Source organism: Lepidochelys kempii, chromosome 14 (genome assembly GCF_965140265.1).
Source record: "Lepidochelys kempii isolate rLepKem1 chromosome 14, rLepKem1.hap2, whole genome shotgun sequence".
Classification (NCBI taxonomy): domain Eukaryota; kingdom Metazoa; phylum Chordata; order Testudines; family Cheloniidae; genus Lepidochelys; species Lepidochelys kempii.
This window is the reverse complement of record NC_133269.1, coordinates 9,873,092-9,897,336: the sequence shown is the minus strand read 5'-3', so window position 1 is coordinate 9,897,336 and position 24,245 is coordinate 9,873,092. Positions and strand designations below refer to the sequence as shown.

The 24,245-nt window shown below is 42.7% G+C and overlaps 1 protein-coding gene across 4 annotated transcripts in view; it reads left to right on the top strand.

Annotated features, from left to right (window-relative positions):
- Window positions 1-24,245, top strand: part of RAB11FIP4 (RAB11 family interacting protein 4) — a 195,006-nt gene that overhangs the window by 152,359 nt on the left and 18,402 nt on the right. The window contains exon 1 of one of the 4 annotated variants that reach the window (XM_073310343.1): window positions 8,199-8,321. The exons of 2 other annotated variants lie outside the window; for them this stretch is intronic. The gene's annotated coding sequence lies outside the window, so the exon portion shown is untranslated. Of the gene's footprint in view, window positions 1-8,198; window positions 8,322-8,500; window positions 8,526-24,245 lie in introns of those variants that run through there. One more of the 4 variants, XM_073310344.1, reaches the window with a different exon arrangement.

The following is a 24,245-nucleotide window of genomic DNA, read 5'->3' as shown; positions in this document are numbered from 1 at the left end:
AAGCCCGTTGAAATCAATAGGAGACTTTCCATTGTCTGCACTACACACTGGATCAGATCCTTAGGCCCGGCTCTTCAAAGGTATTTAGGCACCTAACTCCCAAAGAAATCAATGGGAGTTAGGCACCTAGATACTTGTGAAGATCTAGGCCATAGAGACCCACTCTTCCTTTTTGACCATGACCTAACATCTGTGTTTCATCAGAGCGATGAAATTGGAGGAGGCTTATGAAAGAAATGAGAGGCTGTGGAACTCACTGTCACAAGAGGTGAGAGACCACAAACATAACCGCCCCCCCACCCATCAGCAAAGCCTGTGCCAGTGACCATGCTGGTCCTTAGAAAGCCCTTCCTCAGAGTCTCTTCAATCCTCACCTAACCCACTTACCCTCTTCTCCCCTGCTCTGTCCCCCTCACCCCTTCCCTTCAACGTCCTCTTGCTCTTCATTTTGCTTTCTATTTAGCTTGTCCCTTCCTAACTAACCTCCCCACCCCAAAATTTTTTGGAATAATATGGTGTTTACTGCCATCCCCTTGTTCACTCTGCTTGCGTTACATCCCTTTCCTTCACCCTGGGTCTGTCTTGTCTATTTAGATTGTAAGCTCTTTGGGGCAGGGACCACCCATTACTCTGTGTGTGCACAATGCCTAGTGCAATGGTGCCCCACTCTCGACTGGTTCTTAGGCACAACCATACAGAACTTTAATAACAATAATAATTTACACCCATCAAATTCCATTTGCTTCAGAGGAGTAGCTCCTGATTTACATGGGTGGAAATGAGATCAGAATTCAGGGCAACTGTAATTAGTGGTCTGGAACATTACATGCTCTTTTAAGCAGGGCAGTTATCTGCATTAGTGATTTGAAGAGAAGTTAGAGAAATTAAAAACAAAAAGATATTGTTACATAAGTATGTGTGCTAAGTAATCACACATATTCAGGCAGAGAGAGATTGATTAAAGGCGCTTGAATCATGAATGGAGTTGCCAGTTTTCAGGAGATAATTAAGATATGTCTTTGGCCTATACAATCTGATGATCTCATTATCTTCATTATTAATTAGGTTCTGCTCCTCATGTTTCAGCTCCAGTTTCTTGTCATTATCATGACTAGCCTGCAAGTGAAAGGCTGGTGGACTTGAGAGAAACAATTCTCCTTCTGACTCCAGTATAGGGCTCTGTTCAGGGGGTGATAGGGAAGGAGGCGCCAGCCTTAACTCAAGAGGTTAGAAAAGCAGTTGCAGGGCTTTGTATGAGATCTGCAAGGCATCATACAGTGAACCTTTCAACAGCCTTATTCTGTGAAATATTTACCAGGCAAGAGATTTGGAAGTCAATGGGAGATGAAATTGGTCAATGCCTCCAAATGTGAAGCCAGGTGTAATTTAGGCCCCTACGTTTAGATTTAGCTGCATCATTCTAAGCACCCAAATTTGAAAGTTTTGCCCTTTAATTTCTCAGGACTCTGCTGAGCACGTCCTATGAGGTACTGGGGGCTTTCCACTCCTATCAAAGTCAAGAAGAGTGAAGGCGCTGAAAACCTCCCAGGATGTGCTTCAGTTTTCTTTTCTGTAGTGTAAGGATAATGATATTTGCCCACCTCCTAGGCATGGTGTGAAATAGCCCACCCAAACAGTGCTAAAATCCTGCCGTTGCAGGAATACCCCCAGGATCATGACCCCCACCCAGGGTAGGGTGAGACTCTAGCACAATGTCTGCACCAGGGTTTATGAAGTGCTGAGTAATGCAAACCACTGCAGGCTGCTCCAAGAGACCAGTGTGTATGAACAGCAAGACAAATGGCATCATCATAAATTAACCTTGGCTCCTCTGCTCAACTCACAATAGGTACTGGACAGGATTCAAAGTACACAGCACTTTGAATGCAGCACGTTTGGTGGGCTGAATTTAGAAAAGGACCCAAACAGAGCGAAGAGGGAGGCTGACCTATTGCTGTTGGCAGTGTTTTTAGAGAGGAGGGTGCCTTACAGCTGGGCACAGCACAGGCATTCTTTGTCATTGTACAGCTTTTTGAAAAACCAGAAACGAGGTGATTCAATTTATGACACTACAAAGCACGTGATGCTAAAAGTCTGTATGCACATGCATGTGCGTGCATACACACAACCTCCTCGTGTGCTATAGGATAAGTCAATAGTGTGCTAATCTGGACATCCTGCTTGGCTTATTACATACCAACCCTCTGCAGAAGGGTAGACTGCCCCCGACACTCAGATATTAGGGGGGTGAGGACCATGTCGGTAACTAGATAAGAATAAAATAGCACTGTACTTTTGAGCATCAATGCTATTTTGATTCAGGAGCTTTTAACTGTGCCACTTTGTCAGGATGTTACCTGAGTGCCAAAGAGTTGGTAACTGCCCATTTTCATGCATGGGATTTCACTCCTGGGAACTATTCAATCACTTGTCAATATAAGTAAACGTAAGGACCTATGAGCGAGCTATTTTGGTACCATGCAGCTTGCAATGTATTGCTCCAAATCTGCGCCTATCTGAGACCCCGTGGTCATCAATAAGCTGCACAAATACAATGGCCATTTGGAACTTCACAGTGACAAGGGACAGAAGTCAGATCCTCCAGAAACACAGACCCCCTACTTCTTGGGCTAAAGGAGAAAGTCTGATAGAGGTCCATTGTGCCTGTAAGGCCATTGTAAGGGGCAGCACTGAGGGAGACACAACACCCATAGGGGCGGGGGGAGGGAGGGGCACTGGGAGGCATTCTCCTGGACCTCCCCTGTTGCACCAATGGGAGACTAAGTTGTGAAACCTCTTTCTAGGGGAGCAACACATTAGGGAACTGGGCTGGAGCCATGGTCTGATACTCCCTGTCTAGTAGAGGCAGAGAACAATTTGGTAGCAGCCCCTGCATTCCCCAAGTGCAGGTGTTGCTACTCTGGGCAGCTTTGCACAGGCCATGCAAGTGGGTGCTCCTTACCCCTCCCTCCCAGGTGCATGGCTGCCATCTTGCTATTCGATGTTAGCAATAAAGTGTCTACGACACACACTTGTGGAGTTCTGCTTCCTTCCAGGAGAAGACAGCAGTGCTCATCCAGTACAGTTTGTGCTGCATTCCTCTCCATAAGGGACAAAAAACACAAACCAAAAAAATTTAACAAATATTAACATATTTATGTAATTGTGAAATATGAAGGAACTGAACTTTCATATCAGTGGAGAGGAAAGACAGAGCATAACAACCAACGCTTAATCAGAATTAACTTTAATAAGAGAGAGAGATGGGCCTATCTGGTGGTTATATTTATTGCTTAATAATGTTTTCATACAGGCATGCCTTAGCACGCAGTGAATGGTTAAGAGTCATATATTTTATAGGAATTTTGTTCAGTAACACTTTATATCAACAAGACATTTATAAATTCTTAATTATTGCTATGTAATACATTACACAGCCCTGGGTAGCGTACTTCGTAATAAATTGAATTCATATATTAAACATTAGTATACATTGTCTTAACTTTCATATCTTAAAATAATATCCTTTTCAATTGGCTTTATCTTATCATCTGTTAAACATTTATTACTTGTACACATCAGTCAACACAATACTTGTACACATCAGTCAACACAAGTTATTAAAGAATATATCTGCATCTAGTAATCATTTTACAAATATATACAAATGCATTGCACTGTGTACCTTAAAGTAATACTGGGTATAATCAATAATAACAACAAAGACATTTCCTACTTGTATCTGTGGGGTAGCTATGAAAAAATGTATTATGCAGGTAGCTGTCTTATTTATTACTGTTATTTATTCTGGAATGACTATGACATACAATCATCTCTTTCAAACTGAGCCCTGTAAGGCAAAGAGGTTCGAGAAGTTTTCTGTTTAATAAGGAATGAAAGTGTCAACTCCTTCCAGACCTTTCATAAAAAGTGCTCCACCATTATTTTAGTTCAGCAAATGGAAAAAGGTATGTGGGCAAATTTCTGCTCTTAGTTTCACCATTGTTCATTGAGCGTAGAATAATAGAAGATTAGGGTTGGAAGAGACCTCAGGAGGTCATCTAGTCCAACCCCCTGCTCAAAGCAGGACCAACACCAACTAAGTCATCCCAGCCAGGGCTTTGTCAAGCCAGACCTTAAAAACTGAGTAACTTCATTACTCAAAGCCAATTGAGTTGCACCAGTGTGAGATCAGAATAAGGCCCATGTGTGTTGAAATGCCACTCTAAGGAAAAAGGCTATGTTCTGCAGATCTGCACTGTGGATGTTCCGGCTCTGGAGCTTGGGCTCTCAAGCGTAGGGGTCAGGTGGTCTTGAAAGCCTGAGCACCAGCCACACATTGCTATTTTGAGTCTGTTAATCTGTGCTGGGAGACTTGCTCCCAGCTGCAGTGTTAGACATACCCTGGAGGGCTCACTGTGAACGCAAGGATCTGAGCATGGAGTTCTTAGTGCAGGAGTGGGGCCTAATAGGTAGCTTAGTTGTATGTATGTGAACAGTAGTGTATATTGGCTTGATGTGCATGTTTCTTTCTTGCAAAATCCCTTCATTAAATTAAACCTCAGATTAGATCTGAAGCAATGTCTCCCATCCCTCATCAGAAAAGGAAGTATTTTCAGTCTTTTGTTAAACCGATTAAACAGTTTCAGAAGCTAGTTCTGTTAATTGCTTTAGGCTTTGCACAAAAGGGTTGAGGCTAATTAATTTCTTAATTTTCTTTCTTTCTTTTGAATTAGAATAATTTTTAATTTATAAAAGAGTCATCTTCTATTATGAAAACGAGAACAGATTCAGGCAGCATCTGTAGCATGCAACTTTAAGACAGTGAATGGATTTACATGGCAAACAGACATCAGTATAGTCCAGCTTCAGTGATATACTCCATTCTAAACTCCAGTTGTAGTGTGTTAAGAGCTCTCAGAAGTTTTGGGTTTCCATTCATTCTTTTCCCTCAATGAGGCTTAGAAAGCTTTGATGGACTGAGGGGGAAAAAAGCCAATAGAAAGGATGTCATGGGTTGGGTAAAACATATATGAATTTAGAAATAAACAACAACAAAAAACTGGAAAAGATGGTGAAGTATGAGAGGAAAGAGAGAAATTTCTGAATAACCAGAATTCCCTGCATGATTCCCTGAACCAGAACCCTCCACTATGTGAATCCTTGAAATCTTTCAGAATTCCCTATGGCCTTGATTCAATACATCTAGTGAACTGGGCACTGGACTGGACTCTGTAGACGTGGGTTGTATTCCTGCCGCTAGCATGAATCTGCTGTGTGACCTCGGGCAAGTCAGTTCCCTTTTCTGTACTTCTGTTTCACTCCCACCCTTTTTCTGTCTCCTCTGCATAGACTGTCTGGGCCCCAAAGGGTTTACAGCCTCTTATAGTGTGGGTCCAGTGACTAGCACAATGGAGTCCAGATCTTGGTTGGGCTTCTAGGTGTCACTATAGGGACTTTAGCATGTAAATCTAAAGCATTTAATGCTTTGCTTAATTGGGGTGTATAGCTAAGAACTAGAGTTAAAAATTCAGTAGTGGCTCTTTCAGTGGTAATATCAGCAAGACTTCACAATTGTTTTAAAATGGCCTCAGTTAACTGGGGGGCAGGTGGGGTGGGGGCTGACAGCAGGTTTCAGAATGTGGCAGCTTACAGGAGAAATAATTGTGTACTGGATCAGTCTTTTCTTGTTCAACTCCTTAATTATTATTGGTTTCAGAGTAGCAGCCGTATTCAGAGTATTTGCAAAAAGAAAAGGAGTACTAGTGGCACCTTAGATTAAATTGGTTAGTCTCTAAGGTGCCACTAGTACTCCTTTTCTTAATTGTTATTGCTCTTTTCAACTTCCTTTGGGCCACATTCTGCCATATGATACACTTCAGTGTGGTATGTGTCTAAGGACAGAATTTGGTCTGATGACTGGAATTTTATAGAGGGTGATCAGTTGCTGCTATTTGTCTGGGCTTGAGTCATCCAATGCAAACTCACAGAAACAGATTTTTTTTTAATGTTTTTGTTTTCATTTCTTGATTTTGGCCCATAATTTGCTAGCATACAACTGTGGTGAGACATTGTGAAAAAGGAAGTTGCACAACTTCAGAAAACTAAAGTGAACTCAAGGTTACAACTTCTGTAATGTTTTGATCCCTTTTTGTATTTTTTGCTTTTCTCCTGCTGCTCACATTACTTACAATGAAATGGAAGGTTTCAGAGTAGCAGCCGTGTTAGTCTGTATTCGCAAAAAGAAAGGGAGTACTTGTGGCACCTTAGAGACTAACAAATGGAAGAACACAATACGCTAAGTGTCCTAAGCATATTTCTTTTGATTTGTGAGACAAGATGGGTGAGTTAATATCTTTTATTGGACCAACTTCTGCTGGTGAGGTAGACAAGCTTTTGAGCCACACAGAGCTCTTCTTCAGATCTGGAAATCCCAGGTCACAGCAAAATGCAAGATGGAACAGATTGTTTAGCATACGTAGTTAGCACATATTGTAAAAAGAAAAGGAGTACTTGTGGCACCTTAGAGACTAACCAATTTATTTGAGCATGAGCTTTCGTGAGCTACAGCTCACTTCATCGGATGCATACCGTGGAAACTGCAGCAGACATTATATACACACAGAGATCATGAAACAATACCTCCTCCCACCCCACTGTCCTGCTGGTAATAGCTTATCTAAAGTGATCATCAAGTTGGGCCATTTCCAGCACAAATCCAGGTTTTCTCACCCTCCACCCCCCCCCCCCCACACACACACACAAACTCACTCTCCTGCTGGTAACGGGCTGCTTCTGAATACAGTGGTGTTCTGTGATTTGTTTGGGAGCATAAATAAATGAATACAATCAGGAACCAGGGTAAAAAAATGGAAAAGAGATTTCTGAAAAGGCAATGGCTTCTACTAAAAGAAGGAAGCAGGTATCATTGTCTTTGGCAATTACAGTGTGGCCTGTAGCCTGATTTGGCTGGCTAAGCCACTGTACCATGCTGTGGGGTGTCAGTAGCCATCCAGCACTTGCTCCATTGCACAGTGGTCTAAGATCTTTCACCTGTGCCTCAGAGCAAAGGAAATTCCAGTGCTTGCCACTGTCCACACTAATGCATGTGAGATCCAGGCTTTTTAATTTTATTTTTAAAGCCAAACTTAGATTCTCAGGAACCCAAAGCAGCTCCACATTTTAACATTTGTATTTAAAATATTTTCGGATCAAGTGAGAGGCACCAATGGAGATTTACAAATAGAAATTACAAGGGAGTTTTTGAAAGTTTCATCAAAACAAATTGTAAAAAGTGGTCCTTTCATAAGGTGCACCTGAAGAAGTGGGGGGTTTTACCCACAAAAGCTTATGCCCAAATAAATCTGTTAGTCTTTAAGGTGCCACCAGACTCCTCGTTGTCCTTTCATAAGAGTGGTAGACTACAAAAACTGTCTAAAATGTAGTCTCGATAGGAAAGCATTTCCCTCTCAACTTGTGAGATTTAGGAACATAGATAATGAAAGTGTGTGGGGTAAGGTTGGTTTGTTTGGTCCCTGCACTCCGAACCTGAATGATGATGGCCCATTAACAAATGAATCCCTTCACCAAGGTCAGGGAGGCTGAATGAATTTGACACCTGGTTTAGTAACTTGTCCTGCCGGCTTTGCAAGGCTGACCCAAACACTCCCCACAAAATAGGGTGACCAGACAGCAACTGTGAAAAATCGGGACAGGGGTGTGTGTGTGGGGGTAATAGCCTATATAAGAAAAAGACCCAAAAAGCGGGACATCTGGTCACCCTACCACAAAAGCCTGTTTGGTATCTCACTAAGCGGGTGGGAGACGCCCACACACAGACCTGTTCTCAGGCTAACTCACACTGTGCGAGATGCCCCATCTGGGATTAATTTACTGTGGTTCCGGCAAGGGGGTTTTTGCTGAGTGTTTCAAATCTCCCTTGATGCTGGATTGAAAACGCCCCCCGGCCTCGCCCTGCCCAGCCTGGGAGCAGCCCCCGGCCTCCGAACTGTTGCCTTGAGTTTGAGCCGTGAATGACCTCCCCAGCCCCTCCTCTTTGGAATCTTCATACGCCCAGCATTGTGATGTCACGGCACTGATACCGAGCGGATACAATGAAACCCCGGCTCTCCTAGCAACCGCCAGCGGGGGCGTGGCTTTCGCGCTACTCACTGTTGCCTAAGGTGGGGAGAGGGGAGACGCGCGGGTGCTGCCGCGGAGCGGGTGTTCCCAGCTCGCTGCGGCTTTCCGGGCGCCGGCTGCTTCTCCCTGCCCCCTTCCGCCGGGCTGGAAGTGGGGGGAGAATCCCTCCTTTCCGCCAGGTAAGCCAGGGGGAGAGAGGCAAGACAGAGGCTCAGGGAGAGGCAGAGAGAGCGACAGGGTGGAAAAGAAGAAAGGGACCCGAGAGAGGGAAGGTTGCTGCAGCCACCTCCCTCCGGAGTGACCCCCAAGGCGGAAGTTTGGAGAGTAACAAGCCGAGGGCTGTGTCTCTCCCTGGGCCTGGAGTCGGGGGTATCTGCTCCTGGGTAAGGCTGCCTAAGCCGAGCTTCGCTGTTCCGCAACTTCCCCCAATTGATCAGAGAGAAGGGAGAGGCTTGGGCTGGTTCCCCACGGCCCTGAGAGAGCAGGAGCTGGGCTTTCATTCACCTGCCTCCTCTTGTTTCCCTCCGTTCCCTTCGCTGCTTGCCAGGCTGGCAGCCCTTCCCCGAGGGGTTGGAGAGGAGCTTGCTCCATTTCGTCCGCGATTCTGGGGGTGGGGGCAGAGGGGAGGGCACTTACCTGTTCTTCCGAGGCCCCAGTGTCAGGCGTCGGGGGCTTGCAAGCGGAATTCGAGAGGGGCTTGAGCTCTGTCGGGACTGGTCAGTTTACTGCTGTGTGTCTAGTGATAAATACACCGATGACCATGTTGCAGCCTGGAAGCAGATTATGTAATTTCTACAGATCTTTACTTTGGTCTACACAGGGTCACTTACTCTTGCTATTTTTGCAGTGGGCAAGGGAAAGCTTCTCTCTGTTCCATGACTTTTCAGATTGCTTGTGGTTTTGGTTTTTTTGCTTGTATCATGTCTTTTGAAGTGGTAGAAATCCCGGCAATAAAACTTAAATATCTAAACTGTTAGCCTGCTTTGATACATACATTTCTTCTCCCTCCCTCCCCCCACCACTGCTTTAAATACATGAAATTGAAATGTGTAATAATAATCACACCCATACAACCCACCCCAGTAATAGCGGGTGATCTTAGCTAATATAAATGTGTCAGTAGGCTACTACTGTTGCGTTCCAGGAATACTTTAAAATGGGAAAAATCATAAAGCGGTAGGGGATTCTGTCAGCATTCAAACATGATAACCTGGGGGCTTCAGTGAAGGCATGTACCTGGGTTTCTCTTTGCGAGAGAGTCAATCTCAGTAACGCACTGTGCCCCAAAACGTTTTAATCTGTCATTTTGGGGTATTTTAAGTAACTGTGGGCTGCTGAGTCTGAGGTTTAAAGCTAAAAAAGTTACTGTTTATGTTTAGAACCAAAGCCACAGACGTATCAGAATTGTAGCCTGAATCTCAGGTCCGTATCATAGGCATCTCTTGTTATATTAGCAAACCGATGGGATTTCCATAACTTCTTTTTAAAACCTTTTTCAATAGCACAATCATGGTTGTGATTGTATCTACCTTCGATAAGCAGGCTGGTGGAGTAGACTGTCTTCTCTGAATAGCTTCTGAAAGAAGTATTTGTAATGATACTTACAGAGATGTCTACACTATGCTTTACAGCTGTGTGTGTTAATATGATAAAACAACTAAAAATTGAAGGGTAGAGGCATACCCTATGTTGATGGAACTAGAATTTGTGATAGCCCTGATCTTAGCATTTGTGTTTCTCGCAGGTGGGGCGTTACAATGTGGTTTATATGCAGGCCCAGCATTAATATTTCTTAAACTAGTCTAATTAGTCATTCAACATTAAGTAAATAATCTTAAAGAGTAAGTGAGGAGGAGTTTGTTTGTTTTTTTTTAAACAGGCACTGCAGATGGTGAATTGGGAGTTAGGGAGGATATTAGGGCATAATTTTTACAAACCTTAGCTTCTACTTTCATTTTAAAGATTACACTCCCAGTTATGCCTGTGTCAGAGAGTTCTGTACCGCATAGCCAGTAACTTCGTGTTAGCCCAGCCTTGTAGCAAATAGCACCATCTTAAACAGCTGCAAGGACTGAGAGCTTACTCCTTCCTAAGAGGTATCAGAGTTTAGGTGGGACTCTTTGATCTTGAATGTGAGGTAAACTAGGGTTTGTCTACATGGGACACCCAGGGAAAATTAATCCAAATTAACAAAAGGGGTGCATTTAAACTGGTTTAGTTAATCTAAATTAAATCCCTGTATGGATGCGGTATTCTAATGTAGTTTAACTAATCCACTTGAACAGGTCATTCAGATTAACTTTCTTGCAGGTCCACATGTAGATAAGCTCTAGCTATAGCCCCAACCAAAAATGCATCTTTAATCATAAAAAGAAATGGAGGACTTGTGGCACCTTAGAGACTAACCAATTTATTTGAGCATAAGCTTTTGTGAGCTCACGAAAGCTTATGCTCAGATAAATTGGTTAGTCTCTAAGGTGCCACAAATCCTCCTTTTCTTTTTGCGAATACAGACTAACACGGCTGTTACTCTGAAACCTATCTTTAATTATATTTGCCATGCCCTCACCAACACAGGCTGCTCACCAATTTGTTTCCCAAGGCAAGATTTTCTCCTTGTGCTATGGAAATTGTGGGGTGTTCTCTCTCCAAACGCTTTGGGTTTGAAACTGTTCATCTTCCCCAGGTTCCCTTCCTCTCTAGTGAGTGCAGTGTCACATAATCCATCCAGGAGTAGGCAGCATCTCAGGAGTAAACAGTTTTAGTTTCCTTCTCTTTGCTGGAGTCCTTGGCAGACTTGCTATATGACCTGAATAGCAATGGTGTAGACAAGGATAGGCAACTATTCTAGAGTGCAAGGTCTTAAGGGCAGGGACTATCTTCTAATTATGGGGACCTTATCAGAGCCTCTAGTCACTACCATCAATAATAAATAAAGTGAAGGCTGCAATAGGGCAGGCTTTGAATGGTGGTAAAGCTCCAGTTAAACAATGTTTGCACAGAGCAGGGTAGTGTAACTACTCTTAATGTGTGTGTGAAACTTAACAGTTAAACTTTAGCTGCTGCACTACTGCAAAATTCCAGTGTTGATGTGCTGCATTGGCCCGAGAGTGACCAGACAGCAAGTGTGAAAAATCAGGATGGGGTGAGAGATAATAGGAGCCTATATAAGAAAAAGACCCCAAAATCGGGACTGTCCCTCTAAAATCCGGACATCTGGTCACCCTAATTGGCACAGTTTAACCTCCTGCAAACTGTGGCTTATACTGGAGCAGTGTCTACAATAGGGTTTACAGTAGAGCAGAGCAGCTGTGTTGTTGTAGTAACTCTGGTGGTTAAAACTCTAACATAAAGGAGCCCTGTAATCTATGTCCCCAATCCTACATGCTGGGCCAAATAGACCGCTCCTCCATGATCGTTCATATGACCTAGGCTCGGGTATAATGGTCCACCCAGCTGGAACAGCTTGCAGGATTGGGACCTAGCTTAAAATAAGCAAGTGTAACAAACAAAAGAAGAAAATGGGGAAGAACAGCATTCTGACAGCAATGTTTTGTTGTTAGGATGCATTCTGCTCTTTTGCAATATTAACAGAATGCTGGTGGTTTTTAAAATTCTCTCTCCCATCTTCTCAGCCATGCGGTACAGAAGTGGTGACTTGTTTTGTATTGTTGTATGATTTTATGATAAAATCAACAGTAATCATAACTTTAAAAAGTAAAGTTCCCCCTTTCCCTGCATTACTCTGTCAAAAGGCAGCTGTTCACACAAACTGTGATGTAACAAGAAAGGTGAAGTTTCTGTCTGTAAGAGGCTAAATTAGCTGTAGTCTGTGATAGACTATGCCTAGAAGGTTTCAGATGCATCCAATGAAGTGAGCTGTAGCTCACGAAAGCTTATGCTCAAATAAATTGGTTAGTCTCTAAAGTGCCACAAGTCCTCCTTTTCTTTATGCCTATAAGGGCTTATTACTTGCATAACTGTCTTCTATTGAATGCTACTTTAGAATTCTGCTGTAGTTGTGTTCCTTTGTGTGCAAAAAAAAAAAAAAAAACCCCAACAACCCCACAACAGCAACAAAATACCCCAACAAAGGCATGTTTAACACCCTACTAAAGAAGTGGAGATCACAGATCAGAAAAGAATAACCACTTCCCACACAGACGCTCACCCTCTTCTCCACACTGTTTGGGCTATCCACTCCCTTTGAGAGAGAGTTTTCCCAAGGGCACAAGTTCATTGTAATTGCTCTCTGACCAAGCCAGTATTTGTTTGCAGAAAACACACGTGTACAGTGAACTCTATGCAGCCCTTGCGTGTATTGCCCTCTGCATACAGACTATTGACCCATTGGAGCAGATTGGGAGAAATACCACCTGGTATTTTCAGGCACGTGACTAGCTGAACTGGTCTTGCTGGCTCAAATTCCATATTGTAATTGCATCTTACACTGCTTTCTATGTTGGCAACTTAAGAAAAAGAAAAAAAGCTTTAGTGTCTTAACATGGTTAAACTGAAACCTAAACAGCTAACATACGAGTTGATCCCCTTTAGTGTATCTTTCTTCTTGGGGGTATATGTTACAGGCTTTGTTGTGAACGAAAGTTCTAGTTAAGGCTATGTTCAGGCTTCTATTAAAAATGAATCCTGTCTTTTCACAGGCTTGTAACAAGTGGAGTTCTAGATCTCTTTGACTCTTACTTGCTGTGTGACTTTAAGCCTGTGTTGGCATAGCCCCCTGGTGTAGACACAGCATAGCCAACAGAAGGTTTGGAGTTTGTTTTGTTAATGTAGGAACACCACCTCCCTGAACATTAGTTCAGCTGACAGAAGGCCACTTTTGCCAACAAAACTGCATCTATATGGGTTTTTTTGACACCATAGCTGTGTCACGAGGGGTGTAGTTTTTTTCACAGCGCTAGCTATGCTGATTTCTTACATGTAGACCAGACCTAAATCACTGAAGCACTTATGAAAATTCTTACCCTGAGTCCCATTTTCAAAAGTGATTTGGGCACTTAGAAGTGCCTATGAGACTTACGTGCTCAACTTCCATAGCCCAAGTCACTTTTGAAAATGGAACTCAGGTGCTTGCAAATGTAACCCTTAACCTTTCTGTGCCTCTGTTTCCCTTCTGTGAAAGGAGGGTAAAATATCCGTATCCCCCTTTCTAAAGCGTATTGAGACTTCTTGATGAAAAGAGCTATAAATGAGCATTGGAATGAGAGATTTCTAATCAGTACTGGAACTTCCCAGCCTTGGGCTTAGCCCAGAGGTTTATTTTATTTTGCAGTTTTCAGGAAATTTGGCTTAATCTGCTCTGGATTTACCAGAGAGGAAAGGGTTGGGTTTTTTTGTTGTTTTTTTGTCTTCCAGATCAAAAAATAAAAATCTTTTTGGGTACAATAAATGGAAAAATCACTCCTGGACCTAAAGTTTGCAGAACCTAACAAAAATGATCCTGCCCTTTGTGGCATATGGGGTTGGAAGAACTTCCCATTCTCTGTTGCCCGGGCACTAGATAGTGATAGGAGATGGTATTTTAAAATTGATCCTTTTTGCCCTTTGTTCAGCTCCAACAGTACCTTTTCCTTCTGAATTCACTTTCAAAGGCAAGGAACAAGTTATTTCCTACTTAAATATGATTTCCCCACAATTCTTGTGCAATCCCTTATTTCACAATACACTGCTTTTGATTTCAGTATACCCTGTTCCATGTCCATCCATCCTCTTTCCCAACACTATGCCAATGAACATCTTTCCCTCCTGCCGGACAAAGCACATCACTGATGCAATCTAACTGCTTTCCTTCATTCTAGGGAATGTTTGGCTGCTTTTTGCACCCAGATTTCCTCTCTCCTCCCTCCCCCAAGCTGCCCAGATCTGCAATAAGGCTGCTAGGGAAGCTCTTTATCCATATGCCTAGTGCACGCCCTGGCAAGACTTCTCTAAATTACTGTGTATCCAATCCTTTGCCCTTGAGGCTTCTCAAGGAAAAGAAGTGCTACAATTCTTGTGTGCCTGAGCTCCACGATCTTCTAAGCAGAACATGCTAGTTTTAATGAACATCTTGTATTTTATACACAAGTGTTAGTTGCGGAATTAGGCTGAGAAGCCATTTCTTCAGGGGCTTGAGCTCATGTGAATAAAGAGATAAAGTAAGTGCTTCCCTCCAATACACCTGTCTGCTTCATTGCATGGTGTAACATTGCACTCAGGAAGTAGTAATATCATTTCAGAACAGCTTTGATTTTTAGCTGAACAGTATCTTAGGGCTTGTCTGTGTTGTGGAACGACCACATGTTAACTAGCACAAAATGAATCATGACTTAGCTTTGGTGTACATCGGGATTGTCGTGGCTAATATGACAGCTGGCCGGAATTAGCCAGATGGAGCACCCGGGCACAGCGGTGTTTGCAGTCACCTCACCAAGATAACACTGTGGTGAAATTGCTTATGGTACAATGGTGATAAATGCTCATGCACCATTGCTAGGAAAGGGTACAAATGTTTATTTAGGCAAGGCTCTGAGAGAGAAGAGTCCTAGGAAGAGGTCCCTAATGAGAGTTTGACAACCATACCTCTCTCCCACTCCCCCACCCTCAAGCTGTTCTTGGGCTGTACAAAGGAAAGAGATTGCTGTGACTTAAAGCAAAGATTTCTCATGAGTGTTAATTATGCCAAGTTTATGCTGTGGTGCTAAGAACTTATTTTTGGCAAGTGCCGTGTGTACACTGACTATATTTTAGTGTTACCCAGGCTTTATAAAACAGAGACACTCTCTTAGCATGTACCCTGCAGCTGGGACACAGCTCACCTTAACTTGCTTTTTAGCATGTGCTTAACAATTCTATCATGAAGGCGAGACCTTCAGGAAAGAGGCATCTGGATTGCTATTCTCTGTGCAGATGAATGTGGAGGCAGGCTGGAGTGCCCTCCCCCTCCTGTCTCCAAGATAAGCCAACAAAGAGGGTTATCAGCCATAAACGTGTAATGCTGAAAGAGAGCTGTGACTCTTTGCTCTGGTCAGCAATCTAGAAGCTTGCATGATAAGAGTTTCACATTGTGTAAACAATAAGAAAAGGAGTACTTGTGGCACCTTAGAGACTAACCAATTTATTTGAGCATACAGACTAACACGGCTGTTACTCTGAAACCTGTCATTGTGTAAACACTGTGAACTGTTATCTAAAATGTCAATATTAATTGGCTCCTCCATCTCCTGCTAGCAGTGGTCACCTTGGTCTTAAAGTGACATTTGTGACAAACACAGTATAGGCTTATTTAAAAAAAAACAAACCTCTATAAGTCAGGATGGAAAATGTCTTGCATTTCAGAAGGAAGGATTTGCTGTGCAGTGCTGGAAAGAGAAGGAGAATGAGTCTGCCACTTAGGTTTTCTGCCACTGGTTCTATCTGCACTGTGGAAACGGGGGGAAAATATTCCACAGTTGTTAATGCCGGGGTCCTGACCGTCATAAACCCAGCCTGTTCTCCCACCCTAGAGACACACCCTATCTACATCTTAGAGCATTAATGCTCGTGTTGCATTCAAATGATAGCAGCAACTCAGTGAGCCTGGCAATCGATGCTATCTCTTAATCTCTACAGGGAAGGCAACTTTCTTAGCTGCTCCAATTAGTTCCCTGCTAAAATCACTAAATTTCAGTCCCTGCTAATGTCCAGAACTTCCCAGAAAAACAATGCACGTTGAAAAGGAGTGCTTCAAACTGGACCCTGATATTAAGAGGTCTGGCACTTCTGTTACCACCAGTTACAGTGACAGGTGATGTAGTGCAAACACTTCTGACTCCTGCAGTCCCTGGGCTGGCTTCAGTCTGCAAACCATTTTCAGGCATAGTAATCGTAGGACTGGAAGGGACCTCCAGAGGTCATATAGTCCAGTCCCCTGCACTCATGGCAGGGCTAACTATGTAGAAACATTCCTGACAGGTGTTTGTTTAACCTGCTCTTAAAAGTCTCCAATGATGGAGATTCCACCACCTCCCGAGGCAATTTATTCCAGTGCTTAAGCACCCTGACAGTTTTGGAAGTTTTTCCTAATGTCCTAATGATCCTTCCTAAATGGAGTACTTTGCATTTGTCCTTATTGAATTTCATCCTATTTACTTCAGACCATTTGTCCAGATCATTCTGAATTTTAATTCTATCCTCCAAAGCACTTGCAACCCCTCCCAGCTTGGTATTGTCCGCAAACTTTATAAGTGTACTCTCTATGCCATTATCTAAATCACAGATGAAGATATTGAACAGAACCAGATCCAGAACTGATCCCTGTGGGACCCCACTTGTTATGCCTTTCCGGCATGACTCTGAGCCACTGTTAACTACTCTCTGGAAATTGTTTTCCAGCCAGTTTTCCACCCACCTTATAGTAGTTCCATCTAGTTTGTTTATGAGAAGATCATGCAAGACCCTATCAAGAGCTTTTCTAAAGTCAAAATATACCACGTCTACTGCTTTCTCCTCCCCCCCCTTCCCCAATCCACAAGGCTTGTTACCCTGTCAAAGAAAGCTCTCAGATCGGTTTAACGCAATTTGTTTTTGACAAATCCATGCTGACTGTTACTTATCACGTTATTATCTTCTAGATGTTTGCAAACTGATTGCTTAATTATTTTCATTAGCACTGGAAAATGAGGGTCAGTTTCCACTTACTTAAAAAAGAGCACAAAGCAACTGTTGAAAAGCCCTGGCTTTGCCTAGTGCTCACATAGTTAAGTGTGAAGGGCACAGAAGTAGAAGTTTGTTTTGCAGTCAACACATTGGCCCTGAATTGCACTACTGTCTGAGCCACTGATGTTACCTTATACATGCAGATGACTGACAGCACACTAGAGTATATTCATGCTCTTGCACTGTACCTCTATTCTTACCAGCTTTATGGGGTGCTGTCCAGCATTCAATGATAGACTGAGTCTAAAGAATTCCCTCTCCTAGAAACCCTTCTCAGCACACTCCAGCTTTGTGTCAGGTTAACTCTAAAATTGAACTTTAAATGTTAGACCCAAGTAACTAAACAGTCACACAGAGCGACTGCACTGAACAAACTGTAATTTGTAGCCTTAAAATAGCATTTCATTTTGTATAGCTCAATAGAATAGTAATTCTCTACATATTGATCTCTGACTTTCAAAGATTCATTTTAAGCACCAGATGCTTTGGAATTCCTGCCATCATCGGTCATCCCTTCTTGCTAGACCAGAGGCCAAGGCAAGGCTTCTGTTCCCCTCTACCTATTTCTGAAGGTTTAATTGAAGGCATTCGTTCGTATGGTTGCCCACCGGCCACAGCTGGGTGGGTGAGGGTTGCCTGCTGACAGGAAGTTCTAAAACTTCCCAGTGAACTAAAATGTAAAAGCACGATTTATTAACTGCTCAGCTGAGCACTTCATTCTGTGCTTGTCTCACCAGATGCAGGACTTTGGCCGCTTTCATTCAAACAACTGCTGAGTAAATCACCAGCTCCTTGCATCCTTCTGAGAACTGAAGGAGAAATTACATCCACATTTAAAATAAATATGTAACCGTTGGTTTAAATGCACTTAAAGTGGAGAGCGCACAGGGTGGCTGGAAGTTTTCTAGTAGAACCCTCCCCCATACTAAATAGTCTGAGATGTTGGCTTTCAAATTCAGTAGGCTTTTTTCAGCTGGGACAAGAGCCCATTTTTCTAGTAGGTTTGTGATGCTAAATAGTATTTAGATGGGAGGCCGCCAAACCTGGCGTATCTCTCCGTGGCACCTGTTCCCCTCCCATTGTACAATGGTGACTTTTCTGGTGTTTAGACTGGGAAGGAAGGACAGCTCTGACATACTGTTACTAATTAGGATCAAACTGGCAGAATCAATATTAAAGCAGGAAGACCACTCCGGTTGAAACTGAGTGCCAGCGTCCTGGCTGTGGTCACTTGGTCAAGACTCCTGTTGCCAATTATATGCTCGGAAATCCTAGTTTTAACTAACTAGACAGCTAAACTGTTGTAATTCAAGGTGAAATCTGCTTCCGTTTTTGTACTTCCCTACATCCCCTAGGGTGTTGTGAGGATAAACTTCAATGCTTGTGAGGTGATCAGATGCTATGGTTGTAGAGGCCAGATAGATGGATAGTACTTGCAAGCAACTGTTTGTACCTCCTTTTCGATCTGAAAGGATTCATGTGGGCGTGTGTCTCTTGGTTCCAGACTGCTCATTATCAAATGATAAATGTCAGTATTTGAATTTAGGCAGTGTTGTTGCAGCCATGTTGGTCCTAGGATATTAGAGACACAAGGGGGGGGTGAGGTAATATCTTCTATTGGACCAACTTCTATGGGTGAGAGAGACGAGCGTTCGAGTTTACACGGAGCTCTTCTTCAGGTCTGGGAAACTTCGGCCATGTCTACACTAGCAAGCTTACTGCGGCACAGCTGAACCGATGTGCCACCGTAAGATCACACAGGTAGCCGCTCTATGCTGATAGGAGAGAGCTTCCCCCATCGACATAATTAAACGAGCAGAGACGCTCTCCTGCTGACAGTGTTGTCTGCATCGGTGCTTCTATCGGTGTAACTTACATCACTCAGAGGGGTAAGGTGCTTTTCACACCCCTGAGCAACATAAACAGGAGTGCTATTGTAGACAGGGATTGTTTACACTGCGAAGTTGTCAAAGTGCTCTCCTGCCAACAAAGCTAACGCTGCTCGCGGGGCTGAGGGTATTTTGTCAGCAAAAGTGCCGACAAAGTACCAAAAAAGAGCACTTACACACGTTGACTTTTGGCGACAAGGCTGTATCGACACAGCCTTGTCGCTAAAAGCTGTGTGGTGTAGACAAGCCCATAGTCTTACTCAGAGTGTCACAGCTAAATATAAGATAGGGCAGATTGTTTCACATAAGCAGTTAATGCATATTTCAAGGGACCATTCAAGGTGAAGTGGTCCATTGACACCTGGGAAAGTGGGAAGCAGTTGGGTGGGTTGTTAATGGGTTATATATATTTTTTGTAATGAGCCATAAATCCAATGTCTCTATTCAGTCCATGATTTTTTTTTTTTAGTGTCTAGCAAAGTTAGAAGTATTGAAGCATTTTAATAACTGTCTCTGTCACTTCCAACCTGGGGACAGTTCAGCCTACTAACCTTCAGGGTCAGACCCCTCAAGTTGCGTTCCCTTGAACCATCTAGTCATTGAGCTCCAAAATGGCTGCTGTGATCCCCTACATGGGGCTTAAAGGAAGACAGCTGGCTCTAATAGAGCACAGAAATCTGGGTTCTGTTCTTGGCTCTCCTTCGAATTTGCTTTGACCATCTAAAAGTCACTAACCACTCTGCCCCAGTTTATTCATCTGTGTTAAATGTGGATAAGACTTAAGCCTCACAATTGCCCCTCGAGGGAGGGAATTCATTAATTTTTGCGAAGTGTTCTGAGATCTGTGGACAGCAGGTGTTCAACTAAGCACTTACTGCAGAGCAAATTCTGCAGCATCTCTCGCTGGCATGTAAAGCACTTTGGGATACCTTGAGTACTGTACTTGATTAGACAATAATACCAGCGTTGTGTCACTTAATCCCAAGCTGTTGTATTGTTTGACATGCTGTACGGTCTGCTATACAGGAACCTTCCAAAACCATTAGTCACAATTTTGTTGTCTTGACTATACCAAGCAAAATAGGGAGCAGACGATAGTAAAAATCCAAGTATATAATTCATTTTCCAATTGCATCATTTGCCTTTCTATTCCCTCCGTAGGTTTGTGTGTGGATTTTTGAGACAATGAATGACTTGGGGTTGCAATGTTCTATGCATCTTAAACCCTACCTAAATATTAGGGTCGGGGGAGGTTAAAGAAAAGCTGAATAGTGTGTGTTCCAATCACTTATTTTGTACAGGAGTGCTTTCTTTCTAGGCACTGTAGGAAAAACTTGAGATTTAATTTTGAATTTATGCTCATTTTTAAAAGAAGTTTGTGTCATTTTGTAGAAGTGGGTATATAAGCTTCTCTTGCTAAGTGTACTTTCAGCACTGACATTATGTATGAAGCGGAGATTACTGATATTAATGCTGAACGATTTAAATATTTTGATAGCTTTAGCTAGTAATGTACACTTGCAAGCATGTTGCTTAGTAATGGTATTCACTAACTCCAGCTTTAATTTCTAGTGGTGGTTCTTGTGGCAGTTTCTCTCCCCCCCCCCCCCCTTTTACATGTCATGGGTATTTTCTTTGTCATTTCCTGTGACCTATTGCTGCTCCATTTGTGAATATTTAGGCTTGGAAGGATTCTATGGTTATCTGTAAACATCAGTTTCACTCTGTACAGGAGCAAACTGATTAAAATATTTCCATCAATGATTGAAATTTACAGATAGGCAAAGTAAGGCTGCTTGAAAATGTATTAGATTGATTTAAGGATATTTACTTTGTATATTTTCACATGTAATGTTGACCCCTCTCCCCATAATTTTGTGCAATTGTGAAAATTTAAATAGATAAAAATAGAAAAATGCTTAAAATAAACATTGATATGATCTGTCAATTACAAATTATATATAAAAAAATTTGAATTCTGTGACTATTCCCTGGAAGTTTGTAACCTCATGTGCCTTAAGCATCATTTAGATATACTCTTTCCACTTATAAAGATAAGTCTTCGGTAGGTACAGAGAGAAAAGTCTTTTCTCTAGCAATGACTCTTCAGCTAACAGATCTCAGAGCTTGACCACTGAAAGATCATAAGAAGCCACTCTGAGCTTGGAGCATCCGCACAATTGCACAGGTTTGCTTCAAAGCTCTAGGAAGGGTGGTTGTTTCACGTGTTTGCCATTGACTAACACAACTTGTATGGCCTTCAGCAATGCAGATGGCTTTAACATTTTTGAACTTTGACTCCCACAACCTTGCCTTACTGCAGTTTGGAGATGTGGTTAAAACACCAAAAGCCCATCAACAAATCAAGACTAAATCTGGTAGAAACAACCTATCAGGAGACTTGGATTTGTAACAGATTGGCCTTTTAAAAAGTTATATAATTCCTAGAAAAGTCTTCTAAAGTGTGGGTGTGTATAAGTACGTGCACCCCATATATGTAGATGTGATTAACTCATTTTACCATGCACCTTTGGCTGCCCTCTGGCATTCCGGACATTTCCAAAACCCCAAGCAGTTTCACACAGCTGCCCTCAACCCCCTGTATTGTTTATAATAGGTAGTGCTTCTATTATAACGATGACAGGCGCACTATTCAGCTTGTGCTGAGAACTTTTATAGTGCACCATGGAGGGAGAGAAGTTGTCTAATACAAAGGCTAGATTGTCTTCCATCTGGTGGCAAAGATCTAGAGCGCAACAAGCCATCAGTTTACCCTACCCACTTGATAAGCTGGCTGCACGTATGGCCTGTACTGTGCTAAAGTCAAGTCTCTTAACGGGGAGTTCCTCATAGTTCAGGGGTTCTTAAACTGGGGGTTGGGACCCCTCAGGGGGTCACAAGGTGTCAACCTCCACCCCAAGCCCTGCTTTGCATCCAGCATTTATAATGGTGTTAAATATATAAAAAAGTGTTTTTAATTTATAAGGGGGGGGGTCGCACTCGGAGGCTTGCTATGTGAAAGGGGTCACCAGTACAAAAGTTTGAGAACCACTGTCATAGTTCATGGGCGGCAACTTTTGTCAGATGAGCCAATAGACTCCTTTTCTGGAAAAAGAAAAGGAGTACTTGTGGCACCTTAGAGACTAACCAATTTATTTGAGCATGAGCTTTCCTGAGCTACAGCTTACTTCATATGATGCATAATTAAAGTGGAAAGTGCAGTGAGGATGTTGTTATACACACAGACCATGTAATCTCTGGTCACGCGATTACAGACATGAAAGTTGCGATATTACAACAGAAAAACTTCAAAACCAGAGTCCAGCGAGAGACTGCTGAATGGGAATTCATTTGCAAATTGGATACAATTAACTTAGGCTTGAATAGAGACTGGGAGTGGCTAAGTCATTATGCAAGGTAACCTATTTCCCCTTGTTTTTCCTACCCTCCCTCCCCCCTTCCTCAGACGTTCTTGTTAAACCCTGGATTTTTGCTGGAAATGGCCCACCTTGATTATCATACACATTGTAAGGAGAGTGATCACTTCAGATAAGCTATTACCAGCGCAGGGGGCCTTTTGAAGTGATAGACCATGAAAAAATGGGTGTTTGTGTTTATAAAAACATCCTCACTGCATTTTCCACTTTAATTATGCATCCGATGAAGTGAGCTGTAGCTCACGAAAGCTTATGCTCAAATAAAGTGGTTAGTCTCTAAGGTGCCACAAGTCCTCCTGTTCCTTTTGCGAATACAGACTAACATGGCTGCTACTCTGAAACTTTTCTGGAAGTGGCTGTTATGTGTGGTTTTATAACGATTAGCTTCCTCTGGGTATAAAGCAAGTTTCTGAGGCGTTGTGGGCACTTTTGCAGTAAACTGGCTACCGGGGGCAGGGCTTAAATTCAGTCAGAGCTGCCTGGAGTGGAGTTCCAGTAAATATTTTCAAACCTGCAGGGCAGAAGCCCCAAGCCCTGGCATGTCCCACAGGGCTAAAGCCCCAGAGCTCTGGAAAATACTGAGAATTTAAGCTCTGACTGAAGGTGATGGTTTCCCAAAGCCTGTACCTAGAAGGAGTTAGAAGTGGAGATCTTAAAAAGTAGAGGAATAATTATCATTGGAAACAATAATACGTGATGCTGACACACAAGAGCTAGGTATAGTGTGTGCTGTGACTTATTATAAATATACATTGTAATACAAATTTAAAATGTGGCTCATTAGCCTGTCACAAATTGGTAGGGAGGAGGCAAATGAGCACCTAGTACTCTGGAGAGAGTGACTGTCTATTTAATTGCTAATGGTCCTTTTTAGAGAGTCTGGGCTCCTATTATTAGAAAACTAAATGTAAGCTGTTACCTGCAGGATTTGGAATGAGAGTCTGTCATGCTGCTATTGACCTTCAATTTCTCACATTAATTTGTTTTAACACTAGTGAGATTTACTTGCTGTGTAAAGATTTACTTAAGCAATATGTGTTTCAGTCAAACTTCCAGAGTGCCACCTTCTCTTGGATCACAGATTTTTTTTTAACAGATCTGGATATTTCTGTAACAGCAGCTAATGTTTAATTGCATAAAACCCTTAAGAAATGTGGCAACTCTGAGGCCATGTGGGTCACCACGCTGCAGCAGACATCCGGGGTGACTCATGCCCATCCTGGGCCTGTGGATTTCCAAGTTGTTGTAGCTGTCCAAAGATGTTAAAAAATAAGCAGCACAGGTTTTGTATATAAATATATATTGGCATGTTTTCAAGGCATTTTATAAAGGAGGGAAGAACGGTTATCCTTGTTTTACATATGAAGAAACTGAGGCAGAGAATGTGCCCAAGGTCACCCAGCAGAAGAACCAGGAATAGAACCCATGTCTCTGAAGTCCAGTGCAATGATCTAGCCACTAGGCAGCTCTACCTCCCCTATGACTAATGTAGTGATGTGTAGATCTCTGGTAAAATTTTCAAAAGTGGCAAAGTCCCATTTTCAAAAGTCACTTAGGCACTTTTGAAAACGTTACCCCTAGATCAGTCACTGTTTGTGACTAACGTGGAAAAGATCTGTATTAAAGTGCCCTTTAAATACAGTGGCCCTTAACCTGGTGACATCAGTGAGCATTCAGAGTATATGTTGAGGAGGAAATCCACTTCCTAGAAACTAATTAGTCCAACGTTCTGCAATGTCAGTAGGGCTCTATAGTGATTTGCATAAGGGATGTTTCTTTGCAAAAGCGTATCTGATGTAGAGCCGTGGGAGGAACCAGCAGTGCAGCAGGGAGTTAACTGCTTGTGGAAACAACTTGTCTCAGTCTAGAGATATGAGGATCAGTGACAGCATACCTAACAGTGAAGTATAAGAGGGAGCAGTTCTTCATTATATATATTTATTTCCTCAGTGGTTGTCAGTGGTGGTATTCCATGAATACAAGTAACTGGCATCTTGGTTCAGTTTCAGAGTCAAACTTAGGCCCCCACCCTGCAAAGACTTGCACATGTGCATAACTCTGAGCATGTGTAGTCCCAGAC